The sequence below is a fragment of the Bos mutus genome, chromosome 16 (assembly GCF_027580195.1).
Source record: "Bos mutus isolate GX-2022 chromosome 16, NWIPB_WYAK_1.1, whole genome shotgun sequence".
Classification (NCBI taxonomy): domain Eukaryota; kingdom Metazoa; phylum Chordata; class Mammalia; order Artiodactyla; family Bovidae; genus Bos; species Bos mutus.
Genome location: NC_091632.1, coordinates 35,456,221 through 35,478,261, shown reverse-complemented (window position 1 = coordinate 35,478,261; position 22,041 = coordinate 35,456,221). Strand labels below are relative to the sequence as shown.

General features: G+C 50.5%; 1 protein-coding gene across 2 annotated transcripts in view; it reads right to left on the bottom strand.

Moving 5' to 3' along the window:
• PRKCZ (protein kinase C zeta) overlaps positions 1-22,041 on the bottom strand; it is a 100,012-nt gene that overhangs the window by 30,291 nt on the left and 47,680 nt on the right. The gene's annotated exons all lie outside the window — the stretch shown is intronic.

The following is a 22,041-nucleotide window of genomic DNA, read 5'->3' as shown; positions in this document are numbered from 1 at the left end:
AGCTGCTGCTGTGAGCCCACTGCAGGAACCATGTCCATGCCGCTGCTGCTTGTGCCCTGACCAGTGGGGAGCAGTGCCTGCAGACACACGCTCCATACCATGGGAGGACACTGGCTAGAGGGGTGGGCTCAGAGAGCCACAGGACAGATGCAACACGGCTCCCAGATGGCAGAGGTTATAGGTGTGTAAGTTGAGGGAGAAGCAGAGAGGAAGTGCTGAGCAGACAGGAGGGAAGTGGCGTCCTCCAAGCTCCAGAAGACAACCAGCCCTCCTGGGGGAGGGGTCAGTGTATGTCCAGCACGTTGCAGGACAGACACATGTCGGACAGAGGTGTGACCATGCTGTTGTCTTTAGCGGGAGACTGAGTGTGGATTCAGGAGGCACCTCTTGGCAGTGGGGGGTGGGGATGTGGTGGTTCATTTCATGTGTCAGCTAGGTGGACCACAGTGCCCAGATCTGTGGTCAAAATATCTTGGATGTTTCTATGAGGGCGCTTCCAGATGAGATGAACATTTAAGTCAATGGCCTCAGAGTGGAGCAGATTGCCCCCCACGGGTGGGCTTCATGTGATCAGGTGATGGCTTTGTTCAGTCACTCAGCCATGTCTGACTCTTTGTGATCCCATGAACTGCAGCATGCCAGGCTTTCCTGTCCCTCACTATCTCTTGGCGTTTGCTCAGATTCATGTCTATTGAGTTGGTGATGCCATCCAACCGTCTCATCCTCTGTCATGGTGACACCCTGAACAGACCCAAAGGCCACCTTCCCCCAGCGAGAGGGATACTGTGGCAGACAGCTTTGGACCTGGACCATGGCAGCAGCTCCTCCCACATCTCCAACCTGCAGGCCTGACTTGCGGCCTCCATGACCCTGTGAGCAGGATCCTTACAATAACGACTCTCCACATGTTCTGTCAGTTCTGCTTCTCTGGAGAACCTGACTCACATGGGCTCTCAGGTGTACCATCCATCACCCCCGTCCCTGGCAGGGATGGGGAGATGTCAGAGCCCCAGCAGTGCAGACCCTTGCCCCAATCCCAGCAGAGGCACAGGAGCCCCTGGTTGTCCAACCCACACCCACGTTGCCACCTGGAAAGCAGTGCCCTGTGGACTTATAAGGAACCATGAAGGACTGCAGGGAATCCCATACCTTTTTTTTGGGGGGGGTGGGGGGGACACTGCATGGCATGTGGGATCAAACCTGTGCCCCCTGCACTGGAAAGCAGTCTTAACCAATGGACTGCTAGGAAAGTCCCCATTTCACACTTACATTCTGGAGTGCGAAGTCAAGTGGGCCTTAAGAAGCAATGCTGTTAATAAAGCTAGTGGATGCGATGAAATTCCAGCAGAACTATTCAGATCCCTAAAGGATGATGCCATCAAGGTTTTGCATTCATTATGTGAGCAAATCTGGAAGACCCAGCAGTGGCCACAGGACTGGAAAAGGTCAATCCTCATCCCAATTCCCAAGAAGGGTAGTACTAAAGAATGTGTTAATCATCAGACAATTGCACTCATCTCCTGTGCTAGGAAGGTCATGCTTAAAATCTTGCATGCTAGGCTTCAGCATTATGCGAACCAAGAACTTCCAGATGTCCAGGCAGGGTTTCAAAAAGGAAGAGGACATAGAGATCAAATTGCCAACATTTGCTGGATTATAGAGAAAGCTAGGGAATTTGAGAAAAACATCTATCTGTTTCATCAACTATGCTAAAGCCTTTGACTGTGTGGATCACGACAAACTGTGGAAAGCTCTTAGAGAGACGGGAATACCAGACCATCTTACCTGTTTTCTGAGAAACCTGGATGTGGGTCAAGAAGCAACAGTTAGAACCCTGTATGGAACAACTGATTGGTTCAAGGTCAAGAAAGGAGTGTGACAGGGCTGTCTGCTGTCACCCTGTTTGTTTAACCTATACGCTGAGCACATGTGAGAAATGCCAGGCTGGGAGAAATATCAACAACCTCAGATATGCGGATGATACCACTCTAAGCTGAAGCTCCAATACTTTGGCCACTTGATGCAAAAAACTGACTCATCTGAAAAGGCCCTGATGCTGGGAAAGATTGAAGGAAGGAGGAGAAGGGGACAACAGAAGATGAGATGGTTGGATGGCATTACCGACTCGATGGACATGAGTTTGAGCAAGCTCTGAGAGTTGGTGATGGACAGGGAAGCCTGGCGTGCTGCAGTCCATGGGGTCGCAAAGAGTCGGACACGACTGAGTGACTGAACTGAACCAGTCTAATGGCAGAAAGCAAAGAACGGAAGCACATTCGGATCCCAACTCATCTCACACAACAGGCAACGGAGGCAGGCACACGCATGTGCAGAACACATGTCTGTGCAGATCCTGACTCACCCGACACAACAAGAAACGGAGAAGGGCACGTGTGCAGAGTGCTTCAAAGGGCCGGGCACACTGGGGATGACCTGCCCCTTCCCACCGCTCTGGCCGTGGGCCCTGCCTGTCCACCTTCCTGTGCAGCTGGTCTCAGTGGTAAGCAGTCCTGAAAACCAGCCAGGGGTGGGTGGGGGTAGCTGGCAAGACTTCCACAAGAAGAGGCACTGGTGGGCGACCCCAGCTGACCTCGCGGCTGCTCCACCCAGAGTCCTTGGGGATCAGGAGGCTCCACCTTAGTCACTGTGTCACGGCTGAGTTCAGAGTTGGAGCTGCTCAAAGCCACAGTCCACTTGGGAGCATCCAGTGGTCTCCGGGGTGCCTGCAATCTGAGTGCAGGGTGGGAACAACTGCAGTCCTCATGGTCCCTGGGCTCGGCCACTCTGGTATCTTCGCTCAGCCTCAGCGACACCCCCAGAGAAGCTCGCTGCTTGTCTTTGGAATTCTATAATTAGGGTGGCTGCAGGGAACTTTAATGAGCTCCGTTTCTATGGCAATCTAGCATCATGAGGGCTCTGACAAGGTGAAGAAACTACACTTTAAAAAGGGAGCTTAGAGCAACAGACCTCGAAACAAACCAGGCAGCCCCCAGATTGGGCGGGGCGGGGGGAGTGGTGCGTGAGGAGGTGCTGAATTTGCAGGGCAGGTCATGATGCTCTCGGAGGCTTCTCTGGCTTTTTGCTAGACATGGACCCACCGCCCAGGTGACTGGCCCAACCAGCACAGCCCCCAGTCCTGTAGTCTCAGAACTACAGCAGGAACGCACCTGCAGCAGGGCACCTGGGTCAGCAGAATGCGTCCCTGGCAGTTCTAGGTTGGTGACCAGCCCAAGGCAAGGCCAGGGAGCTGGGAGGTCCTCGCAGCCCTGGGGCTGGGCTGGGGTTGGGGTCCTTGGCAGAGCAGTGCTGTTTCCTCCAGGCCTGGCTTCCTGCAGGGGAGTCGTGTCCCCTGGGATCCAGGCCCCAGGAGGCAGGGCATTTACTCAGGTTGCCCTGTCCTCACCAACCACACGTTCCACCAAAACCCTCCTACTGCAGGCTGCACGTGACCATCTGAAAAAGAAGTCTGGGATTTAGGCGGGTTGCTGGCCTGAACTGGGGGACATGTCTGGAGCTGCTGTGGAACCTGGTGGCCGCATAGGCTGGGCATCCCTGAGGGACACAGTGAGACTGGACACAAGCCCCAGGAAGCCCATGGAGCCATACAGCTTGTGGGCCTTTCCCTAAGGGCTGGTATCACTTGACCGTGGCCACCCACTGCTAGGCACACCAAGTGACCTGTCTCAAGAGGGACCTGGCACTGCCCCTAGAGCCATACGACCCAGACCCATGTCCACCTGCAGCCCTGAAGGTCATGATGGGGGCAGGGCAGCAGTGAGCAGGACATGGCTGGGCTGACTAGGGGGGGCACCCCTCCAGGGTCCTCTCTCACATGGCTTCCTGCTTCTCACTCTGAACTGTGTCCTGCTGTCCTGAGAGGTGAGTGAAGGGGCCCAAGGCCAAAAACGCAGACTGGGAAGGGTTTCGGAGCTGCTATGGCAGGTAGCCAGCCACACAGGGATGGTGGCAGTTTGGTCCCCTCAGCAGGCTGGCTCCCACGAAGCCTGTCCCTCCTCACGTGGTCCTGACGCGGTTCCTAAGCCTTGACATTGCTGGTGGGGAGGTGATCTCATCTGGGTCTACCACAACCCAAGAAGGACAACCCTGGGATGTGACTGGCCCAGGGCCATCACGTAACCAAAACCACCCAATCAGGCTGCAGGCTCCGCCCCCCTCCCTGAGGCTGGCCACCCGGGCTGGCCAGAGGAGCAGGGACACGGGGCCTGGCATGGCTGGCTGCATGGATAAGGCAGGTCAGTCCCACAACAGCCATGGGAAGATAGAGTGACTGGGGCTGGGCTCAGCTGGACCCACCTCACGCCACCACCTCTGGACACATGCTGTGGGGACAACCTCCATCAGCTGTGGGCCCAGAGGTCTGTGGAGCACCTGCCAGCAGCGGGGCCAGCAGCACTGGGGGGGTGCACAACGGAAATTCCCCCAGGGAGCCTGGGACCAGACTGTGTCCTGTCTCCTGGGGCCTCACGTGCAATAGAGAGAAGAGGTACGGGGGCCCCACCCAATGCCACACCCTGTGTGCAGAGCAATGGGGCAGAGACATGTCCCCAGAGTTCACCTGCCTGACACTCTTCCCACCCGGTGGCCAAGATGGACATCTGAGTCGTGCCTGTGAGGACACAACAGCTGAAGGTCTGGACAGCAGAGTGGCTGTGTGGACAGCAGAGTGGCTGTGGGAGCCACGGAGCAGCCAAGTGTGGGGAGGGGAGGAGGGCAAGTTGGCCCTCGAGGCAGGAAGCCTTCAAGTCTCCGTTGAGGGAAGACAACAGCAGAGGCCCTGAAGAGTGGGTTCGCTCTCGCAAAAGTGTTGAGGGACCAGCATAGGACAAGGGTTCTGATGTTTGTAAAGAGAAATGCTTCAGTGAAACAAAGCCTTCTGCTTCCTGAGGCCGGGACCTCCATGTGGAGCCAGGGCCCAGCCAGCACCGTACACCAGGGTTTGGGGAGCCCAGCTACCAAGACCTCAAGGCCTGTCCCCATCGGCTCAGTTGCTGTCACAGGACCAGATGCTCCATCAAAGAACAAGACCTTGATGAGGCTCAGGCGGTGGAGACCAGGGTCACAGCCTCGGGGTCCCAGGAGGGGCAGGCCACCTACCTGGGCTCCTCAATCTGTCCCTCTGCCCCATTAGTGACCGTTATGAAGCCCAACCCTGGACTTGCCTGGTGGCTCAGTGGTAAAGAATCTGTCTGCCAGTGCAGGGGACAGGGGTTTGAGCCCTGGTCCCGGAAGATCCCACATGCCATGGAGCAACCGAGCCCACGCTCCACAATGAGAGAAGCCACTGCAATGAGAAGCCCATGCGACGCAACTAGAGAGTAGCTCCCGTTCACCGCAACTGGAGAAAAGCCCGCACAGCAATGAAGACCCAGCACAAGCAAAAACAAGGAAGCCCAACCTAAAAGGCATTCTGGGGGGTGGGGGTGGGGTGGGGTATTGTAACAGTTCCACTTTCTAACAAGTTTCGTCACAAAGAGACAAATTGTCACGAAGTGAGTTCAGTTTTGATGAAATAGCGGACCAAGACCAGGGTTTTCTCAAAGAGTTTCTGGAAAAACACAGAGACTTGCAAGTCATCTACTGCCACTGAGCTCATGCTGAACCAACCCATCTCTATTTGGAGGCTTTCCTTTGCGGATTCACTTTTAAAAACAGCACAAGTCCTGGAGCTGCTCACAGCCCACCTGTGCTGTCGGGGCCGGTGTTACCTGCTGCGTCCACGGCTGGGAGCACAGGGCCAGGCTGACTGAGACACAGCTCTGGCCCGAGAACATGTGCCCCACGTGTCCCCGGGGAAATGACGGGCAGAGACTGGGGATGCCGGCCTCTGAAGGTCAGCCAGCAATGGCTGGGCCACAGTCAAAACGGCGCCTGCATCACAGCCAAATGTGCGGGTCAAAGCAGGAGACGAGGCTGGTTCCTGGGAGGCCAAGCAGAGAGGGAGGCCCGGAGCTCGTGGGAACCAACTGTAGATAAAGGCTGGGATTTATGAGGAACTACATTCAATATACTATAATAAACCAAATAGAAAAAGAAAAATATATATATGTGTATAACCAAATCACTTTGCTGTACATGAGAAACTAACATAAAATTGTAAATTGACTATAGTAAAAATTAAAAAAAAATAAAAAACTGGGGTTCAGAGCAGCAAAGACAAGCCTCCTGAGGGGTCACCTCAGCCCTCCTAGACATGTGACAGACCCACAGGCTGTCTCCAGCAGGGTCTGGGGACTGAAGGTCTGGGTTCTGACAATGGCCTCTCCCCAGGGTCTCCTCTCACAGGGTATAAGCCCCCCAACCCCAACTATTTCCTCCCAAAGTCCTCATGGCCTCACACACATTTGGGGGTGGGGCTTCTGCACAGGACTTAGGGGTCACATTTGGTCCCAAACAATCTGTTCCTGGTTCCCCCAGATTCATGCTTCTCTTGCACACAAAACACTCCATCCAACAGCTCCAAGGCTCCTCTCCAGCAGCAACTCTGACATCCACAGTCTTATAAAAAATCATCTAAACTGCAGGAGTGACACTCAGCTGTAATTTGTCCTGAGGAAATCTACCCCACCCCTGCCCTCACCCAGCCCCAGCTCAGACCTGTTAGACCAGACAAGCTGTGTTTCGAAAATGCAATGCTGGGGGAACTTCCTTGTGGTCCAGTGGGTAGGACTCAGTGCTCCTCCTGCTGGGGCCCAGGTTCAATCCCTGGTCGGGAAACTAGGATTCCCACAAGCCATGCAGCGTGGCAAGAAAAAAAAAAAAATCAACATTGGACAGGAAGTGGATAGCCAGTCCCGCTCCAAATGGATGAACGGAAAAGCAAGGAAAGCGACAGGTCCCCAGGGAGCCCACACTTGCCAAGGCAAGTCCACTGGCTCTATGAGGCTCAAGAACGACCCACCTGGTTTGATGCTGTCCCCTAGCCTCACCGGAGGATTGGGGTGACCCCCACTATGGGGCTCTCTCAAGGTCCCCGAGGAAACACGGATGTGAAGAAATGAACCTCAAATCCAAGCTTCCCTTCGAGGGAAGGGAACTACAAGTCCTACGCTGTGAAGTTCAGGGCAGAAGGTCACGAAACGAAGCTACACAGCTGTTAAATGGAAAACAAAAAAGCCCAATACGAGATTTTTGGCTGACTAATGGTGTCGGGGAGACAAAAGATGGAGACTGGGGTCCTAGTCACCCCCCAGACTTTTCCAGCTGCAATTACTACAAGACATTAAAGGAAAATGAGGAACAGACCAGCATCAGCGGAGTCCAGGTGACCCATCCACAGTCCATCTGCCGGGATGAGATCAAGTCCCTTCATGAGGAAATAACATCACTCAGAGCTCCTGCCACTTTGCAAACACAGGATCTGATATTCAGAAATCACCAGGCTGGCCAAAAAGCAGGAGCATTTGGGCCAACAGTCAATAGAAACGGACTCAGAGGAGATCCAGATATTCAACGTACATTGAAAAAGATGGCAAAAGGACAGAATTTTACCCAAGAACTGGATCTATTGAAAAAGGAGTCAAATTTTAAAGACCCTAGGATTTTAGAAATTCTCAAAGTGAAAATACAGCGTCTGAAATTAATAATTCAGGAGCCAGATTTAAGAATAGGCTAGGGCTTCCCTGGAGGCTCAGTGGTAAAGGATCTGCCTGACATTGCACGAGACACGGGTTCGATCCTTAGTCCAGGAAGATCCCACATGCTGAGGAGCAACTAAGCCTGGGAGCCAAAACTACTTGAGTCCATGTGCCACAACTACGGAAGCCTGCTCACCCTTAAGCCTGTGCTCCGCAACAAGAGAAGCCATCGCAGTGAGGAGCCAGGACCCTGCAACTAGATAGCAGCCCCTGCCCACCGCAAGTAGAGAAAAGCCCACAAGGCAAGGAAGACCAAGCACGGAAAAATAAAAATTAAAAAGAACAGGTTAGATAAAATAAGAGACAGAAGATCCAAAGCGTCCCTGGTAGCTCAGCTGGTAAAGAATCCGCCTGCAATGCAGGAGACTCCAGTTCGATTCCTGGTTTGGGATGATCCCCTGGGGAAGGGAAAGGCTACCCACTCCAGTATTCTGGCCTGGAGAATTCCACGGACTGTATAGTCCATGGGGTCACAGAGTTGGACGTGAATGAGCGACTTTCACTTTCAGATGAGAAGATTCAGACTGCAGCACAGAGAGGGGAAAGCAGGATAGAAGGAAGTGCAGAAGAGAGCAAAAGGGCCTGTGGGACCCGGTGAGAAGACAGGGATGCGGACGTGGAGTCTGAGGGGTAGCGGCAAGCGGGGAGGGGCCGGGCAGCACCTGAAAGGACCGGGCTGACACCTTACAGCGGAGATAAGAGACTCTGCCCAAGACGAGGCGCTCACAGTCTCAAAGTAAAGTCAATACTCCCCCTTTCTCAAGTCTGTTGAAACAGAAGAATGAAGGCTGTTCTTTTCATTGAAATCATTGATAATATTTATTAAGCATTTATGTAAAAGTATCCATCTAAGCTTTTTACTAGACTTCCCTGATGGTTCAGTCAGTCAAGAATCTGCCTGCAGCATAGGAAAGTCAGGTTCGATCCGTAGGTTGGGAAGATCCCCTGGAGAAGGGGATGGCTACCCACTCCAATATTCTTGCCTGGAGAATTCCATGGACAGAAGAGCCTGGAGGGCTACAGTCCATGGGATCACAGAGAGTCAGACAAGACTGAGTGATGTTCACTTTCAAGCTTTTTACAGAAATATCGCATTAAACATAACCCACACTTAGAATGAAATTTCAAATATCCTATAATCTTTCTAAAATGCACAGAAACTAAAGGATAATGAGACTAAGTTGCTTGACCAAGGCACTCAAGCTATAAAAATACAGTCTGGCTTCCAAGATTTTGAAGCTCATGTGTGTAAGAAGGACAATTATGTAAAATAAATATCATGTCTGACAGATGAAACATGAGTTCACATACTCTGAAGATTAAGTTAAGAACAGGTCATGAGATATGATTTTCTTGCATTTATAAATACAAGAAATTTAAATGCAATTTAGTAATTTTAATATAATTTGACAAATTTGCCCAAAGACCATTTTTCAGGCAGCCAGAGAAGAAAGAGAAGCACCCACTCCCAGAGAGTAACAGGGTGGTCAGGCGAGTCTCTAAGAGACACAGCAACACAGCCGCGGCCAAGAGACCAAGCCCCAGGCATGCAGAGAGAGCATCCCTGCCCTCTGGGCAACACACCCAGAGAAAACAGCCTCAAAAATGAAGGCAGGCGAAAGACATCTGCACAGAACCAAAACCCAGCAATTCTGTTAGGAGAAATACTAAAAGGAGTACTTCAGGAAGGAAAATGGTCTTGGACGTAAGCACGGTCCTTCAGGAGGAAATGGGTGCATGAGGAGGGGAATCTGAATGAATGCCATTTAAAATAACATTAATAGTTGTTGTGGGGCTTAAAATATAAGTAGAGTTTACACATAAGACGACAACAGCATAAAAATTGATAAGAGAATAAATAAGACTAAAGCATTGTAAGGTTCTTGCATTACCTGGAAGAGTAAAAGGAATAACTTAAGGTACATTTCAAGAATGTTTTGTATAATTCCTAAGGTACCTGGAATATTTTTTAAAAAGTATTACTTAGCAAATATAATAAAAGGTGGGGGTGGGGGTGGAAAATAACACTTGATTAAACCAAAAGGAGGCAAGAAAGGAAGGCCAAAAGAAAGAACATATAGGCGTTACAAAATAAACAGTAAGATGATAGATTTAAATTGGAATTTACCAGAATAACATTAATTGTAAATAAACTAATGCTTCAGTTAAAAGATACAGATTTCATGCTAGGTCAAAAACAACAATTAACTTCTGTTTATAAGAGCCATTTCCAAAACATGATACAGAGAAGTTGAGAGTATAGGATGGAAAAAATATATCACATGAACACTATGTCTCCCCCACCCTGCCACACATACACACACACAGAGGCATAGTTGTACTGATGTCAGACAAAGGGGACTCAAATGCCAATAATAGTTCTTCATCTAAAAGAGCAAAATTTCGTGATGATAAAATGTCACTTTTAAAGGAAGATATAATGATCCTAGATTTGTATGCACCGAATAAAGCACAAAATACATCAAGAAAAACGAAAGGAAAAAGACACATCTGCAAATGGGTAAAGGGGATCAACTGTATGATAACAAATGAAAACTAAATTTTTGGTGGTGACCATGCTGTTGTCAGAGAAGGCAATGGCAACCCACTCCAGTACTCTTGCTTGGAAAATCCCATGGACGGAGGAGCCTGGTAGGCTGCAGTCCATGGGGTCGCTAGGAGTCGGACATGACTCAGCAACTTCACTTTCACTTTTCACTTTTACGAACTGGAGAAGGAAATGGCAACCCACTGCAGTGTTCTTGCCTGGAGAATCCCAGGGATGGAGGAGCCTGGTGGGCTGGCATCTCTGGGGTCGCAGAGTCGGACACGACTGAAGCGACTTAACAGCAGCAGCATGCTGTTGTAGAAATATAACAAAGTAGAAACATAATGTTATACACATGAAACTTGTAATAATGTTATAAACCAAAGTTACCTCAGTAAGAAATACACTGCTGCTGCTGCTAAGTCGCATCAGTCGTGTCTGACTCTGTGCAACGCCATAGACGGCAACCCACCAGGCTCAAGAAATACACTAGTGAACCAAAAAATAAGTGAAACACAATTAAATTTAAAATGTTACCACAGAAAACTAAAACACCGGGTGGCTTGTACATGGTGGGAGTGGGAAAATAAAATGGAGAAGCTGCACGGTAAAAAAAAAGAGAAGACAAATCTGTAATAATTTAATGTCTACGGATATTAAAGATATTCTAAAGGGTAATAAAGATACACACTATGTAAATAAGTATGGTTTAGACTTGAAAATCTATGGGGTTGGAAAGAGCTGGACACGACTGAGTGACTTTCACTTTTTCTTTTCACTTTCAGACTTGAAAATATCCTTAAAAACACAACTTACTAAAGGTGATAAAAGAAGAAATAAAAAATCTGAATAATTTGTATTTTAAAAATTAAATCTAGAATTTAAAACATTCCCACAAAGGAAACTCCAGGCTCACAGACCTTTGCTGTGAATTCTTTCAAGTAATTAATTTAGAAATAATATTAATCTTAACATAAATCTTCCCAAGAATAAAAAAGCTCAATTAATTTTTTAAGGCCAATATACTTCAACATTAAAAAAAACTAAGAAAGGCATCTAGTCTTATCATTTCATGACAAAAAGAAAGGGAAAAAGTGAAAGCAATGACAGATTTTATTTTCTTGGGCTGCAAAATAACTGCAGACAGTAACTGCAGCCATGAAATTAAAATGCTTGCTCCTTGGAAGGGAAACCGTGGAAAATTTAGACAGTGTATTAAAAAGCAGAGACAGCACTTTTGCTAACCAAGGTCCAAGCTATAGTTTTTCCAGCAGTGATGTATGGATGTGAGAACTGGACCATAAAGAAGGCTGGGCACTGAAGAATTGATGCTTTCTAATTGTGATGCTGGAGATGACTCTTGAGAATCCCTTGGGCAGCAAGGAGATCAAAGCAGTCAATCCTAAAGGAAGTCAGTCCTCAATATTCACTGGAAGGACTGATGCTGAAGCTGAAGCTCCAATACTTCGGCTACCTGATGTGAAAAGCTGACTCATTGGAAAAGACCCTGATGTTGCGAAAGATTGAAGGCAGGAGGAGAAGGGGATGACAGAGGATGAGATGGTTGGATGGCATCACCAACTCGATAGACATGAGTTTGAGCAGGCTCTGGGAGATGGTGAAGGACAGGGAAGCCTGGAGTGCTGTAGTCCAAGGGGTTGCAAAGAACAACAAAAATAACCTCCATGTTTAACTGTGAAAACAAAGTTACCAAAAAAGAAAGAAAGAAAGTGGCAGGTCAACTTCTCTCATAAATAGTTGCAAAAATACCAACAAATGTTTGCAAACTGAATCCAGCAAAACATAGAAAAAACAACACATTATAGCCAAACAGGATGAACTAAGGGAATGCAAGTTTGGTTTAACAAAGTCAAATAGTATAATTCACCTTATTAATAGAATAAAAGAGAAAAGCATGTCAACAGATGAAGGGGGAAAAACGCTTTGATAAAATTCTATGTCATTCAGGATAAAAATCCTCAACAAGGAACAGAATAGAACCTCCTAAATTTGACGATGGGAATTTACAAGAGAAAGAAGAGTCATTCAGCAAACAACATCCTTAATGGCAGAATTCTGAAAACCTTCCACTGAAATCTAGAACAAGAGGATGCCTGTGGTCAGAACTTCTGTTCCATGGTGTTTTGGAAAGATAAACAGTGCCAGTGATGCAAGGTAACAGATGAAGGTTTGGAAAGAGAAATAAAATGCACTGGTGAACTGGGAGTGTACACAGGAAACCCAAAAGAACCCACAGATAAAGTCCTAGGATGAATACATGAATTTAACATGGTGGCTGGACAAGGGTTCAATATCAACAGTCAACTGTATTTCTCCATATATTTCTATAAGCAAACAAATAGGAAACAAAATTATAAAAGGAACACGATTTAAAGCAGCGTAAAAAGCCAAATGACAGTGGAGTGCTCCAGCAAAAAATGTGCAGGACTGCTCCACAGAAGACACAGATGTCACCGAAAAAATCTGAAGAAGAATTGAGTACATGTTCAAGGCTCAGAAACCTCAAGGCTGCGAAGATGTCGATTCTCCCATGCTGATCTATGAACTCAAATGTAATCCAAATAAAAAAATCTCACTGGGTTTTGGAAAACTTAAAACCAATTGTAAAATTTGTATAGAAATGGAAAAGCAAAAAACAACCAAGACAGACTTCCCTGGTGGTCCAGGGGTTAAGACTTTGCCATCCAATGCAGAGGGTGTGGGTTTGATCCCTGGTCAAGGAACTAAGATTCCACACGCCAAAAAAAAAAAAAAGCCACAAAAAAACCCAGAAGCAGTGTTGTCACAAATCCAATAAAGACTTTAAAAATGGTCCACATCAAAAACTGTGGTGTTGGAAAAGACTCTTGAGAGTCCCTTGGACTGCAAGGAGATCCAACCAGAACATCCTAAAGGAAATCAGTCTTGAATATTCGTTGGAAGGACTGATGCTGAAGCCGAAACTCCAATACTCTGGCCACCTGATTCGAAGAACTGACTCATTGGAAAAGACCCTGATGCTGGGAAAGACTGAAGGCAGGAGGAGAAGGGGACGACAGAGGATGAGGTGGTTGGATGGCATCACCGACTCAATGGACATGAGTCTGAGTAAACTCTGGGAGTTGGCGATGGACAGGGAGGCCTGGAGTGCTGCAGTCCATGGGGTCACCAAGAGTCGGACACAACTGAGCAACTGAACTGAACATCCAAAAAAAAAAATCTTAACAACCACCACAAGAAAGATACCCTTGAAGAAAAACAAAAAATACATGATATTAAGAGTTATTATAAAGCCAAGTTAAAACCATGTGATATTGTGCAAAAGGCCAAAGGGACAGAAGTCCAGAAATGCCCCCTCCCCCACCCCGCAACAGTCGATGATAAAGACATCACTGAATTGTGGTGAGAGGAGGATGCTTTTCCTATAAGTGGTCCTGGCTCAACCGGCTATCACCACAGGGAGCAGGGGTGGGAAACCTCCCCCCATACACAGCTTACTCCCAGGTGTGGCAGGACTAACGAGGGTTATGACTCTGTCAGGAGGGAAACATTCAGGGCCTGGGGTTCAGGGGCAGCTTCTCTAACAAAAGGCACACACTGTAAAGGCACTGTCCATTTTTGTTCACCAAGAGTGGAAAGGCAAGCCGCCGAGTGAGATGCTAGCAGTGTCACAAACACACACAACACACAGAGCTCCTACAAATCAGTAACGTAGGCGCATGGCCCATTAAGTTGCTTTTCAACACCCTGAGTCTGAAACTGAGGAAAAGACTTGGAGGAGCAGCTGACAGCTGCTGCTGCTGCTAAGTCGCTTCAGGCGTGTCCAACTCTGTGCGACCCCATGGACTGCAGCCTACCAGGCTTCTCCGTCCATGGGATTCTCCAGGCAAGAACACTGGAGTGGGTTGCCATTTCCTTCTGCAGCTGACAGCAGTGGGTCCTAAACAGCTTATAAGCGAGAAGACACTTAGCTTTGGGGGCAAAGAGGAAACGCAGACCATGGCCACGATGTGACACTCACGCAGACAACTCTCAGGTCTACTCTGATGGCAGAGAGCTCTAACAAGCCCAGGGCTGGGGAGGCCAGGGAGCGGGACCGCAGAGCCCAGGGATGAGGGTGGATGGTCATCAAGGTTGGGCTCCTGACACATGCCTCCTGAGAGCCCAGAAGTCTCTGAGCATCCTTTGTAAGCTGATGAGACTGGCATCAGGTTGGGGGCTGGTCATCAAAGTCCAAGGCATGATTAGAGGGTCAGAACTTTCAGCCCCACACCTGACCTCTGGGGAGATGAAAGGGACAGAAGGTCATGCCTGACTCTGGGTCACAGACGGTCAGTGAGCTGCCCATACAGCCATGTCCCTCCCCTCTCTCCACACTTTCAACACTGTCTGTCCTTAAAGATTTGGGCACAGGTCCCCATCTGTCAACATCAATGGCCCTGACCTTCCCTGTCTTCGTCTACACCTCAGACCTACATCCCTCAGAGCCACCCACTTTCCAGGCCTCCATTTGTGCTGCTCCCAACCTTCGCTCTGCCTGGATGCCAGCCCTCATCCAACCTCAGAGACCATGACTCACCAAAACACCATGATCTTATGGACCAGAAAGATAGAAAATGACACTGCCAACTGAACGGCAACCCCAGGCTGCAGGATGCCTCAGTTTCAGCCACGTTAGACCTGATGGAATGAACCGGGTGTGGGGTACTCCCAGCCCCCCTGGAAGGAAGCCAGCCTGCCCTTCACCCTGTGCTGATCTCTTCCACTTGGGTGGACATTTAGGAACCTCGATGGACAGATGGCTGGGCAGCAGGTTGGACACACGCACATGCCAAGTTTTGTAAATCCTGAGTCTGAGGATGAATCATAAGGAATGAGGTCTGGGGAGAGGATCTGTACCTCGTGACACAGGAGCTCAGAAAGGGTCTGGCAAGGGTGGGCTTCATCCCAGGCAGGGCTGCGGTCCAAGCTGGGTCCAGGCTGAGCCGGGGAGGTTGGGGGGAGAGGGGAAGCAGTGCTCAAGAGCATGTGTCCCTAGAATGCAGGCTGGGGCCACCCACAGGGCCAGCAGCGAGCGAGCAGCGAGGAGGACGGTTCTGCGGCATGAACCAGCCCGTAGAAGCAGATCCAAAACCAGATGAAGGGGCGGGGGTGTGGTTGTGGGTGGGGCTCCTAACTGGAACTGACCCAGCAGGCTGGGCTGCCTCCCCTAATCCAAGTCCTTCGCCATCACTCATTCCCGCCCTGGACTCCTCACTGGTCACATCTCATCTCTAAACCTCCACCCTTCCGCATCGCTCCCAGGCCCCCAGACCCTAGCTTATCCACAGACCCCTAGTGCATCTGCAGCCTTCAGGGTGCATCCCCCTGCTCTCCCTTCCCTCACCCAAGACCCTCACATCAGCTCCCATCTCCCCTGTCTGGCTCCCTGGCTCTCCTCTCCACTGCCACTTTTTGGCTGATGTGTGGTCCTCTCTTGACCCGTTAGGTGGTCCCAAAATACCTTCCGAATCTTTTTCCACCCTACCCGCTGTTATGGATTGAATGTCTGCGTCCCCCTAAATTCCTGTATTGAAGCCCCACCCCCACTCCAGTGATAATATTAAGAGGTGACTGGGTTTAGATGAGGTCAGGCAAGTGGGGCTCTCACAAAAGGATTAGCGTCCTTCCTGGAAGAGAAAAAGGCCAGAGCACAGCACGCAGAAGGAGGGAGTCCCTCTCCTGACACCCTGGCCCTGCAGGTTTCATTCCCACCAGCTCAGTCCAGGCCACCTGTGGGGTTTTCCACCAGTGGTTTGAGGGTGGACAAGTGACCAAGGGCACGAGGCATCAGTGTGACCCAGTAGCGAGGGGACCCTGAGGAGGCACCTGATGGAGGGTGACTGCTCCGAGGAAGTCAGCATGCAGAGAGAGAAGCAGGTCTGGCCACCCCAGGATGAGCCAGCTCACTCCTGGCCATTGGGTTTCCAGTCTTTCCAGACTAGAGATCTGTCTTCAGTTTCCAGTCACTCACAGGAGCCCTAATGAAAGCACTCTCCTGTCCAGCTCTTCCCCCGCCACAGCTCCCCTGGCAGAAACCTGCCCTCCCTGAGTGCCCAGCCTGCAACCACATCCACTGATTCTGCCTCCAGATGACCCTAGACTCACCCCCGCATCCGGGGCCCCAGGTCCCGGCCTGACCATTGCTGTCCCGTGTGGTTCTTAGTACTGACACAATCAAATCTCAGGGACCCACACGCCCCCCAGACCATGCTGGGGGCTCCCCCTGCCCCGAGGTGGGCCTGTAAGATGGTCTGCAGACAGGGCTGCAGGGTGGCAGAGCCCAGACCTGGCACCCCCTATGTCAGCCACCGAGTCACAGCTGCTGTCACATTATCCCCTTCCTCAGGCCTTCCATGGGTGTCCTGAGGCAGCTCAGCCCAGCATGTTTGAATGCCTGTGATGACATCTGTTCATTATTAGAGGAAAAGGGGTGGCTACTATGACTTCACTTTACATATGAGCAAACTGAGGCCACCCAAGGCCAGGGGTCCCGGCTGCCCCCACCACCCCTGGGACTCCTGTCGGTGCCCTCTGTCTGGGTCTCACCCCAGGAATCCCTCCTCAGAAGCCAGAAACCGAAAGCATCTGTGGTTGGCTAAGTATCTGCCCCCAGGGACGTCCCATCCTAATCCCCAGCCTGAGCCTCCTCACATGGGGCAGGGACTCTGCTCAGTTAAGGTAAGGACCCTGGGAGGGGGTGATCCTGGATTATCTGGGGGTTAGTGTCATCACAAGGTCCCCATAAGGGGGAAGCAAGAGGGTCAAGTCAGAGGGAAGGCATGAGGACAGAGCCTCAGGGTGTGCCCCTCACTCACCTGGCTCCCAGGGGCTCGTCTGGTCCAACAAGGAACAAGAAGGAGGCCTCCGAGAGAGAGAGATGACTGGCCTCCACTCCCTTCCTTCTGCTGCAGTCCTGGAACCATGCCGGGGGCCAAGCAGGGCCCTAGTGGACAGCCCTATTCACCCCAAAGGAAAGCTCTCCATCCCCACTCAACATCTCACAGCAGCCAGCCAGCTCCTCCTTGCAGCTCTTAGGCTCATATGACCACCTCATCCCAAATCCATTTGCTCAGATGACCATTAGGGAGAACTGCACACACCATTCACGCTGCACTTGGTCACTCCCAGGCCACAGGGGAAAAGCCCCGTTTCATCAACTGTGAGCCCCAAGTGCACCCATGGCTGCCGTTCCCCCCACAACCCCAGCTCCTTTTAGGCTGTTCGTGCAGGTGGCCTGTGGGCCCCATCTCCCCTGCCAGGAACAAGTCGGCTCCTGGTCATCTGCAGGCCCGGTTACAAGACCACCTTCCCACCAATGCCGAGTCCTCAGCATCCTCGCCAAAAGAGTGCCATAATGCACATGGCGGCTATGCAGGAGACAGGAGTGACCCGGGGTCAGCCCCAGGGTCAGCCCAGCAGCTCCTGCCGAGGCCAGTGTCCCTGGCTGAATAAGTGCCTTGGACACATCTGTCCTCAAACAGGGACTATGCGTGCAGAGTCAACACCTCCAATCCCAGTGGCTTCTCCCCTCACTGGAGAGATGGGACTTGCACACCTGTCTATGCCCATGTTAACTTGCCTGCACCCACCTGAACACACTCAGCTGTCCACATTCACCTGCTCACACACACCTACTCACACTTACCTGTCCATGCTCACCAGCCCACACTTACCCACATGGTTCACATGGGACCCAGCCTCCAGTTCTCCCTTTCCTGGTCCTCCCAGGTCCTGCCAATCTCCTCTCAGCACTGGACTCCTGCCCCTTTTCCCCTTCCCTGACCCTCTGCCCCACTGTCTTTGGCCTTGTGGGCAGCAGGGGGCCCCACAGGCCTGCTGGCCCCAACCCACTCCAGCGCAGAGTGCCCACCTGGTCCACACCCCAACCACACAGTTGCACCTCACAGCCACACCAGGCTTCCTTCTCCTCCTCCTCCAGCTACACCAGGTCCCTCAGTATCCTAACTCTGTCCACACCAGGGCCCAGGCCTGCCCCACCCCACCTCTTGTCTCAGCTAAAACAGCATCTCCTTGGGGGTGGCAGTAGCCCTGTGACCTTCTGGCACCTGCATGTCCTCCCCTCTCCAGAGCACAGGCTCCACATGGACAGGTGGCATACCTGGGTCCCTGAACCAGACACGGGTTACAGGGGCCTTGCACACAGGAGCCGAGAGGTACGGGCAGCCTGTGATCAGCGAGGCCCACCCTCTCCTCGCTGCCCTGGGGGAGTGCCCAGCATCCATGGCTACTGCACCAGCCCCTGCAGCTCTGAGGCCCCGAGTCTGGTTTCAGCCACAGAGAAGGTAACCTGTGACGCTCAGCAGTTGACAGCCTCCACCCCCTGCCTTTCCCGCCACATTTGGGGTTGGGGCGGGGAGGATAGAAAGCCTAGAGGAGCGGGTGGGAGCGGGGAGGTTCACACCCTGAATGCCCCAGCCTGGCTCACCCCCTCCCCAAAACTTAAACCCAAGCTGCCCCCCAAGTCGTCTGGAACCAGCTCGGGAGCCCATGGCTCTCCCATGTCTCATGACGTGAGAAGGAAAGGCACCCTGTAGAGCCTGGGGCCCAGCGGGTGACAGTGCCCCCACCACCGCCCCTCGCTGCTGCCTGAACAGGAACCTGGGAGACACTGGCCCCTCAAGTCCCACGTCCAAGCACCCCCAGGAATTACTCTCCTCCTGGCCCGTGGGTTTCCCACGGGCAGGAGCTGAGTTCATGTATCTTCCAGGTGAGCAGCAGGAGCAAGGGCTAAACAGACAAGCAGCAGCTGCCAGTCAAATCCCCCTCCCCACCCCAAGATGGACTAAGGAGCAAACTGCAGCCCCACCCACTGGGACGGCTTCCCACAGAAAACAGCTTATTCAGCTGTCATGTTAAAGATTTGTCATGTCGATGTGATGTGAATTGATTTGAGAGACAGAAAGAGCACTAGGGCCACGTGTCCACGACCACCTCACATGTGTTCGGGAGGGGTGGTGCACTCCCCCACCGGGCGTGAGAGCATCTCCTAGGCCCCGCAGGCACACCTGCTTTTTCTCCACACCTTCCCAGCAGTGTATACATATGCATCCCCGTCAAGAAAAGCTCTCCCCCTCCCCAGGAGGAGAGGCCTCTTTATGAGAAAAACAGTAACAGAAAAAGTGATGGTGGGGCCATTCACGCCACAGTTGGCTGCACACCTTTGTTTTGCAGCCCTTTAGTAAGGCAAGGTGGGACTATGTTTTAGATTCTTTTCTGCAAAACTGTAGTAAAGAAGAGAGCAAAATACAAACAGTTCCTATGAATCTGGAAACAAACCAACAAAAACTTGTAAGCAGACCTCGAAAAGCCCACAGCAGACTCTGAAAGAAAAAAATGTAAATTCAAAAGACTCCTGTGGGGTGTCTTTTGACAAGGGGTGGGGTGGGGAGAGGACTGGCTCTGGGACCACCCCCAAGCCCCCCAGCCTGGCCCACCACACTTCTGACTTTAGGACCCAACCCAGAAGGATGAGCCTCCACCCACCAGACAGGAAGCACAGCCCTGCTGTGTCTGATAAAAAACAAAAGGGGGAGAGGGAGAGAAAACTGGATGTTTTCCCAAACTCCCATCACAGTCCTCCCCAGGGAAAAGGATCCCACAGTGATGAGAACCCTACGCAGGGCATTCGTGATCCACTGTTGGCACACACTAATCCTACAGTGTGCGCACCAATGATGTGTCTGCTATAGGTGCGTTTCTGCTGTATGTGCCTATGATGTATCTGCTCTGTGTCTGCTGCTATTGCTGCTAAGTCACTTCAGTCTCGTCTGACTCTGTGCGACCCCATAGACGGCAGCCCACCAGGCTCCGCCGTCCCTGGGATTCTCCAGGCAAGAACACTGGAGTGGGCTGCCATTTCCTTCTCCAATGCATGAAAGTGAAAAGTGAAAGTGAAGTCGCTCAGTCGTGTCCGACTCTTTGCGACCCCATGGACTGCAGCCTACCAGGCTCCTCTGTATCTATTATATATCTACACTGCGTCTGCTATGTGCCTATGATGTATCTGTTCTGGGTCCACTATATATCTTATATCTACACTGCATCTATGTGCCAATGATGTATCTGTTGTGTCTACCATGTATCCATTATATATCTATTCTGCATCTACTATGTATCTATGATGTATCTGCTCTATATCTATGATGGAGTTAATCTGTATCTATTTATATCTATCTTCTCTGTATGTACTGCATGTTTGTGATATATCTGTTCTGTATCTACTATATATTACATATCTAACATGTATCTACCATGTGTCTAAGATGTATATACTCTACTATGTACTACATGTCTACACTGTATCTACTATATATCTATGATGTATCCATTTTGTATCTCAGTTCAGTTCAGTCGCTCAGTCCTGTCTGACTCTTTGTGACCCCATGAATCACAGCACACCAGGCCTCCCTGTCCATCACCAACTCCCAGAGTTCACTCAGACTCACGTCCGTCCAGTCGCTGATGCCATCCAGCCATCTCATCCTGTCGTCCCCTTCTCCTCCTGCCCCCAATCCCTCCCAGCATCAGGGTCTTTTCCAATGAGTCAACTCTTCACATGAGGTGGCCAAAGTACTGGAGTTTCAGCTTTAGCATCATTCCTTCCAAAGAACACCCAGGACTGATCTCCTTCAGAATGGACTGGTTGGATCTCCTTGCAGTCCAAGGGACTCTCCAGAGTCTTCTCCAACACCACAGTTCAAAGCATCAATTCTTTGGCACTCAGCTTTCTTCACAGTCCAACTCTCACATCCATACATGACCACTGGAAAAACCATAGCCTTGACGAGATGGACCTTTGTTGGCAAAGTAATGTCTCTGCTTTTGAATATGCTATCGAGGTTGGTCATAACTTTCCTTCCAAGGAGTAAGCGTCTTTTAATTTCATGGCTGCAGTCAACATCTGCAGTGATTTTGGAGCTCAAAAAAAATAAAGTCTGACATTGTTTCCACTGTTTCCCCATCTATTTCCCATGAAGTGATGGGACCAGATGCCATGATCTTCGTTTTCTGAATGTTGAGCTTTAAGCCAACTTTTTCACTCTGCTCTTTCATCAAGAGGCTTTTTAGTTCCTCTTCACTTTCTGCCATAAGGGTGGTGTCATCTGCATGTCTGAGGTTATTGATATTTCTCCCGGCAATCTTGACTCCAGCTTGTGTTTCTTCCAGTCCAGCGTTTCTCATGATGTACTCTGCATATAAATTAAATAAGCAGGGTGACAATATACAGCCTTGACGTACTCCTTTTCCTATTTGGAACCAGTCTGTTGTTCCATGTCCAGTTCTAACTGTTGCCTCCTGACCTGCATATAGGTTTCTCAAGAGGCAGGTCAGGTGGTCTGGTATTCCTATCTCTTGAAGAATTTTCCACAGTTTACTATGAAGTATCTGTTCTGTATCTACGACAGTTGCTCTGTATCTATTATGTATCTACTCTGCATGTACTATATGCCTGTGACGTACCCTGTGACTATATGCCTGAGACTCGGTGTCTCTGCTACATATAACCTGGGATGTGTCCACTCTACTGTATCAGATGCTGATTTAGACCAAGGACACACTGAACCTAGATCCCCTCACAGGCCTCTGAGGGGGGCAAGCGTTGACATCTGTTTCACAGGCAGGCCTGCAGGACAGCATCTGGACTCCAGGTCAGCCCAGTATTTCCAAACTCGGTTTCATCCTTAACCTTCAAGTAACAGAGCAACAGACGTGAGGGACACACAGTGGACAGGAAAACATACACTAACGGCAGAAGTCCACTGGCCTGGCCGAGGC